The sequence below is a fragment of the Dermacentor albipictus genome, chromosome 1 (assembly GCF_038994185.2).
Source record: "Dermacentor albipictus isolate Rhodes 1998 colony chromosome 1, USDA_Dalb.pri_finalv2, whole genome shotgun sequence".
In the NCBI taxonomy this organism is placed as follows: domain Eukaryota; kingdom Metazoa; phylum Arthropoda; class Arachnida; order Ixodida; family Ixodidae; genus Dermacentor; species Dermacentor albipictus.
Genome location: NC_091821.1, coordinates 222,536,997 through 222,545,091, shown reverse-complemented (window position 1 = coordinate 222,545,091; position 8,095 = coordinate 222,536,997).

Here is an 8,095-nt window from a genome sequence, read left to right as displayed (position 1 = left end):
AGTTACGCTGCTATGCGGGTTAAATGCAAAAGTGCCCGTGTATTGTGCATTGGGTGCACGCTGAAGAACTCCGAGTGGCCAAATTAATTCAGAGTCGGCCCACCACAGCGCGCCTCACAATTATAGTTTTGGCACGTAAAAGCCCAGAATTTAAATAACTTCATTACCAAAGCTTTTCAAGCTGCAATAATTACAGCTTAACTTATATCCTTATGCAAGCATGGCTGTTTGGCGGCGGGGTATACCGACGAGAGATGAACGACGAGTTGAAGCCATCCGATAAAAAGCATTTTACATTCATGATTGTATCTAGGAAAAGATGTCAAAACAGAATAAACAAAATTAATTTTCTTTATTGGGGTTATCTCCGGTTATGCGCTTGTTCATTCTTTATATACCCAGCGGAACTTATTGCCGCTTGAGGCTTTCTTTTATTTCCACATGAAGATATTGTGATCGTGTTATTATTGAGTTGACTAGTGAAACTTCCTTAATATTTCTTGCTTTCTCCGTTTCTTATCAACCAGGTTGCCTTCTAGCGATCCCCCCTCCACCCCTGTAACACGTCCCATATAGGCCTTTGAAGATGAAGGAAGTAAACCAATGATGGCGTGGTGGTAAATAAACGAAGTGGCGGTGATAATGATGAAGACAATGACGACGACAATGATGATGATGATGATCTCCTCAACTGCGATGACAGAGTTAAAGGCCATGCACTGGCGGTTAAAAGCGCACGTATCTAAGCCCCGCCGATTAGAAGCGGTTACAAAAGGTTCGAATTTGCTAAGTTATTAGCGAAAGGCTCCGCAAACGTTTCTTTCCCTTTTCTTGACTTTTTTTATTTATCTTATTTGATACTTTTATTCATTTTATTCTGTCAGTACTGGAGCAAGCAGACGTAGATGTTGCTTTTATCTTTCAGTTGACCAAAAGCTAGCCGTAAGCGCGCGATTGAGGATGCAGAGTGAGTCTGCACAGGTTGCAGGGAACAGGACGTTCGTCTTGGTGTCCGCACCAAGCTTGAAAAGACCTTAATTTCACCTTAAAGTCGACCAACTAAGATGTTGCCTATACTCGTGAAGTAACTTTTTCTTCTCCAGTACGGTTGTCGTTTTCGCTGTTTGCACGCTATTATTCGTTTCGGAAGCAGTCAGTCACGACTTTCGCAGTTGCACTGCGAACACGGAGAGACTTCCTTCTGCTCACGCACACGAGCTAAAAAAACAGCGCGAGGACAAGAACCAAGAGATGATAACTAGGAAGGCCTTGGTTGTAATTTTACCGGCAGCGACCTGAGTGTGGAGTGGGCTTTTGACGCGTGAGAAAATGGGCGCAGTACATTATGAAACAAGCAGCAAGCGCCAATTCAGATGTCAGTCTCAGTCTTCGCCTCCATCAGCCCCTTTCAATCGCGTCTAGCCGGATGAACGAAAGAGAAAAAAAAGAAAAGCAGACAGCACAGTGAAGACGACACTGCTGCCAGCAGGCAGCGCACCCTGCGTAATGACACGCTTCATTTTCCATGCTCCTCCTGTAAAGTTTGCATCTGCTGTCGGGACACAGTTCACCGCCGCGCAGAAGTACGTCGTGTCAATTGCGAGCGCGAAAGGCGACGTCGAACAAATTAATATCGTACGCGTTCGAAACAGCCATAGCCGCAGTTGCGGACCTCGTGCGCACTTTAGAGGAGCGGGCGACGGAAAAGGCGGTGGCTGCCAGTGCAGCTAATAAGCGGTGGCCTGCGCGGACGGCACGCCAAAGCCGACCTTCACTGACAGGCCAAACAGGCGGCCGCCGCGCGAAAGTCGTAAATTTGCTCGAAATCGAATAAAACTGCGCCGCCGACTCCCGTTTCTCGTTGCGAGGCTCAAGCGGCGCGCAGGTCCCAAATGACAGGCCGCGCGCTCAGCCGACCAGAAAAATAATTAAATTTGGCGAATGGCACGATGAATCTTTATTGTCGCTTTCCGAAGAGGCGGCAGGAAAAGGGAGGAGGTGTCTCCTCTGGCGCGAGAAGAAGAAACCCCCAAGTCGGTGGTGGCGGGGAGGGGGAGAGTAAAGGTGGGCGGTGCGCAGCGGAGCGTAAGAAGTCGTGATAGCTTCTGCCAGCGGAGGCCAGCGAGGACGAAGGCGCGCCGGCGGCAGCCACCTTTCCCGGGGCGCAATAAATAGGCGTTGGTGGCGGAGCCGGGGAGGGACGCCTCCGGGAGCCGGGTCACATCTATCAAGCGCGCTCTTTTGGGGAAGCATTCGGGGGGACCTCGCGCACCGCGGTGAGGGAGAAACGGGACCCAGCTGCTGCAGCCCGGCTGTTTGATTTGCACCGGCGGCCGGGGCTCGGGGAGCCATTGTCTGGTTGACCGCCGTGACGCCGCCGGCGTCGACGCCTTGCGAGCCAGGTGCGCGGCGCCCCGGGCGACTGCGTCCTAACGGGACGCCCTGCAGGAAGGAATGCGCCCCGGCCACCGAGGAACGCTGGCCCTCCTCGCCGCGATTGAGGCTCGCGCCCGAACGGGATCGCCCGCACCCCGCTCCGCTGCTGATCCGGCGGCGAATAATCCGCACCGCCCACTGATGCACTCATCAAGCGGCGCTTTCGCGACGCTCGCGCTAGAGAACCGCGCACCCACCCCCTCTCACGGGGCTAATCGCCCGGACCTAAGTGGCCGCGCCGCGTCGTTTTGTCGATGCTCACATTTTGGTTGAGTGAGCAGCTTTGCCATCGACAGTGTATGAACGAGCAGGTCGAGTGGCGAGTGGCCGGGCTGCGCTCCTTACTGGGCAGAGTGGCTATTGGCACTTGATCACTTTTGTAAGCCGATACATCGCAGAATAATGTTACGACCTTGACGTGGGGAAATAAGCTTTACGTAATGTTGACCTCTGCCATCAGATATTCTCGGTTGTTTTACGCAACAAGATAGAGTATTTAGCTTTTAATGATCTAACTCGGTTCGAGGTGTCCCAGTAGCAATTTTGCGCGGACTATACGCGGAAAAAACTGTATACAAATACACACTTAAGGGGTCACTATAGCGAAATGTCATTTCAGCTGCGTTTGTGGTTTACGCTTCCACAAAAGCAATAAAGCTATACTATTGCCGCGATAAGACGCTTGGCGAGTCAGAAAACGCGTCAGAACGAAAGACGGGTGGCAACGCCGCCGTTAAGTTCCTGCAGCAGGTTGCCATGACGTCATAGATGCTGACGCGTCTGCTCAGGCCTGGTTAAATTTATACCGCTAAAAATGGACTGCGTTGTATTCTAAAACAGACAAGGACCGAATTTTGCTGAACCAAAACGACAGAAATGTGAAAAATACTTCGAAATTCGTGACGTCACACTGACATAGTTCCTTATAGTTCCGGCGCGAAAGTAAAAGAATAATTTTTTTTAACATCACTTTCTCTTCTATAGTCAGTATATTATCGCAAAATTAACGAACCGAGAGTTCTTCAAGAATATTTTATCAATATAAAGTCATTCATGGCTTACTTTTAGGGTGCGATCTTGTACGCGTTCCAAACTCGAACGGAGGCGGTCCGTTCTTTCCGTCGCGAAATTCGTGGTCCGTTCCATTGCGTTCGTCCGATAGCAGACAACACGAAATGATTGACAGCAGATATCACTTCACAATTGACGTCATGGCGTTCGTCACCGTTCAAACTGACCAACTGTGTGCGGCTCGATAGAACGGACCGCCTCCGTTCTATTTTGGAACGCGTACAAGATCGCACCCTTAGTGTTCCTTAAAGGTAAGCGTGTCTCTTCCGGTGACGAAAACGGTACGAGAGAGTAGTAATAGTTCGAATGTATATATACTTATAGAACAAAACAGTATTTTCTATACAACTGCAGATCCCCAGCACTGTAGCACAGCCAATCGCCACGCACTTGTATAGCCTCGAATAATATAACATCAAAGGGTATGCAAGTATAAATAAGGTCATGCGTACAGTTAATAATCATTACTGATTTACGACCTTGACGACCAATGGGCTCTTTCATTGGCGGTTAGTAAGTACCGGCGGGGGGCAATCGGAAGTTGACTAGAAATATAAGCAAACGTTCACAGCGTTTCTTTTCTTCATTTTTTCTCTCGTTTCTCTTTTGCAATTAGGAATTCGGAAACTGTATTTGTGTTCGCTTTGTCCGACGGTCTACCCGTACGTCCGACACTGAAACAGTTGCCACTGTTGACCCTGGAGCCCAATGTTTTCTTTCACTCTTCCCCGCCCAATACATTTTCTTTTTTTTTTTTATGAACACGTTTATACCATCCTCTTCTTCGTTCGCATTTCTTTTGTCATGCGCCGTGGCGGTATTTTTTTCCGTTTGAGAGTTGGGGTCTGGGCCTATAGTTCACCTTTTTGTTAGGCAACTTGTCTGCCGGTCATTTTTCTTTCGTGATGTAAGCAGTCCATTTCTAAGAGAAATGTTACAACTTCTAATAATCAATTACCTTCCAGAAAGACTTGTGTCGTCATCTGTCAGAGATGCACCAATGGCTCCTTGGGTCTTCTTGAAGAAGGTTGTTGTGGACTGCGCCTTATTTGGAATGTTATTACCTAGATGTACTTAAGCGTTTCCGTCGAATGATAATTTCTCCAGTGATCAAAACATTTTTTTTTTCTTTAAGCAACATTCGGCAACCCTTCCTGTCAAAACGTGGTTGGAAAAAAGGAGCTGTTTCGTGCCGCGGTCGACAAAGAACCGTTTGCGTCCACATGCTGAAACGATGGATCACTGTTCTGTAGATAACAGGTATGTCGTGTGCTTCTGGGGCATTCTCCAAAGAACACTTTAAAACGATTTAGATATAAAATACCATTCACAATTCGTTTTCTACCTTTCAAAGATCCCGGTGACCCACCATATGACATTATCATCGTACTTGCATAGCCTCTGGTGCAGTAGAATGTGCGACAGGCACGCTGAACCACCGCGAAGCACTCGGTCATTTTTTTTTTTCGGGAATCTGCTGCTTACGTTCGTAGTGTGTACGCTGCACAAGAAGCAGAGCCGGACTGGATGTCTTCATTGGACGCTTGCATGTGCTTGCCGGACTTTTGAATGTGTTTTCAGTCACCTTAAATTTTTGTAGCACTTCATTTTTCCTGTTTCGCTGTAAATTCTGCACCTACGTAATGAAGGAAAAAAAGCAACACGGCGGTTTAGCGGCTATGGTGTTGCGCTGGTAAGCACGAAGTCGCGGGATCGAATCCCAGCCCCGGCGGCCGCGTTTCGATGCGGGCGAAATACAAAAGTGTCCATGTGCCGTGCATTGGATGCACGCTAGACAACCCCAGGTGGTCAAAATTAATCCGGAGTTCCCGACTACGGCGTGCCTCATAATAAAATCGTGGTTATGGCACACAAAACCCCAGAATTCAATTTGTTTTGTTCCCGTTCTTTCTTGAACTGAACATTCTGGACTGGCTGCGGGCGACCGTTCTAACGTTTTTGCTTACTAGGAAAATTCAAATGATACTCAATGAGCTCAGCGTGCGTAGCCTATGTATTGCTGAATGCAGTGACGTTACGACCCAAAACCAGCACAGCTTGCTCTCCTACCTCATTTCTTTATTAAATTTGCGACACAGTTTTTAGTAGCCGTCAGTGAAGCGGTTACTGCAAGTATGAGTGAAGATTTCGTTAGACAGACATAAGCAGTCCAATAGCAATAAAGGTAACAGGAGTTCAAGGTAAAAAAAAAAACTAAAAATGCGACTGAGTACTTTCTTTAGATAGCAAGACTATGCTGCTGACTAATGAAAAATATAGTACAGAACGCCCACCTATACCTGCGTCACACCAGCCACTATCTTCAGAGCCACATCAAAAGATTTCACTGTTTTAGAGCGTCTATAACTGTAGTGTGCATCAGCCCAAAGGAACGCGACGAATGCGGACGTTAAGAATTTACGAAATTGTGGGCGAAATAAAGTTACTCTGAAGACAGTTTTGCTTACCATCAGTATACATAAAGGGGGGGGGGGGGGAAGGCAGCCACCCCGGTTGAGTGAAGTCACGTTGTCCGACGAATGCCAAGTAACCCGAGTTTCATATCGTGACTTCAGAGCTTGTGGAAGCCACTCGTCGTTCTCTTAGGGCTCTCTCTCTCTCTCTTTCTTTTTTTTTCTTTTTTGACGTCGGTGATTCTTCAAGGTAGTCCCGGGCGCAGCCGTGGGAGGACCACTCAGCCGCTTCTACATGAGCCGCATTCGTAACGGAGCACTTAGCGTGCGCAGCGCAAGGTAGCTTCGCCGGCTTGGACACACCTGGACGCACCTAGGCGCATCTTCCTACGCGGCGCGGCGCCGTCCCGCCGCTGAAGGGCTCGTTAACGCGCTCGAATAAGTAAGGATGCGCACACGCCCAGTTAGAGGTGCACATGCGCGCCTCGGTGAGCGCGAAACGCCGACCGGTGAGTGGGCGCCCACCACTGCGCTTGGTGTACGGAGCGGCCAACCAACTCTCGGAGAACACTATAGTCGCCGAGATGAGAGACGGTGACGCGTGTAGCGCAAGTTTCTCGACCATAAAGCTTCAGGAAGCGCTGAACTTCTCCTCGGCTGTGTTACGCCCGACGCGCAGCCATTCTCATCGCCGGCTCACCGTGCCTTACCTGAAACAACCTTTCTAAAGCGCCATTCTAATTCGGGTTGACGACCACCGTGGCCTCATATATGAACTGCGCGATAATTCAACGAATATATAAACATGGCACGAGAACTGTCTTTGATGGCGGCTCGTTGTCAGCACGAAATCTCAAGGAATATACCGGACGTTTCACCTAACTTGAGCCAAACTTTAAAAATATGCAAATGCTACGTAGCTGGATAGAACCAAGGTAATGTTGTCACTCACGAAACAGCTTTATGTAGCTCAATACGTGCTGCATAAAAGTGCTTTTGCGAGCGTGAAAGAAGCCCGCGAATACAAGCAAAGTGCCTCGAGCGGCCGGTCGTGCGGCAATGTTGTGTGTATTCGCGGGCTTCTTTCACGCTCGGAAAAAACACTTTTATGTAGCACGCATTGAGCAACAGAAACCTGTATCTGGAGTTTTTCATGTTTCTCTACAATTTTCTCACTGATACGTTTAATCTAATTTTACTAATTGATAATTTGAAGAATTAATCAGGCTAATTATCTAACTATTACGGAATGCAAAAAACAATCTGAGCATCTTCAGGCGACGGCAAACAACATCACCTAGGTTCTGTCCAACTACGTGGCACTTGCATATTTTTAATGTTTGGCTTAAGTTACATGAAACACCCTGTACTTCTGCTATCATGTAGGACTACACTTACACTGTCCCCACAACATTAATTAGCGATAAACAAGTGTTCGTTTGACATTAGATTTATAGGACAACAATATTTTAAAGAACATTTGCATATATAATGATATAATGGCAATGCTGCTTCCCGTAAAAGGCAGTAGAATACTTCGGACATGTTGCTTCAGAGGCTTCACTACATCTTGGTTGTTTATTGAAGCACAGAGCTTGTCAAAAATATTTTCGGTATGTTCCGTCAAGATACAGGAAAGACCAAACAGTTTTGTGCACAAAGCAATTCTTTATTCGTACACCTGAGGGCGTAGATACCTCGTTGAAGGTGTTCGCTTTCGTGCTGTTTCCCACACCGATACGCGTCAATAAATCAAGATGTGGTCATAGAACTTAACAGAACTGTGGTTGCGGAAGAAACATATAAGACCGCAGCTGCATGAGTCTTCAAGTAGTGCCATCGCATGCGGCGGGCTAGCCGTATTACTGAATCTGTGGGCGTCGTCTTTAGCGCTTAGAGTTATGATGCTACGGGGGCGCGGGAGACCATGGGCCCAGGCTCTTATCTCCATCGTAACCGGTTTGGTTGCCTTAATGAAATGACGCATGCCCGCGATAGGAGTTTGCGCCGTGGTTTACCTTGGCGTTACCGAGGGTCTTTGCTCGTTTCGGCGTCTTCGATGAGGACCGTGGCGGCATGGATGGAGCGTTCTCTAGGTTCTTTCTTATTCTTGAGTTTCTCACTATCCAGAACTGTCGTTGCAGAAAGTAAAAAAAAAATACTCTCAACGTTTT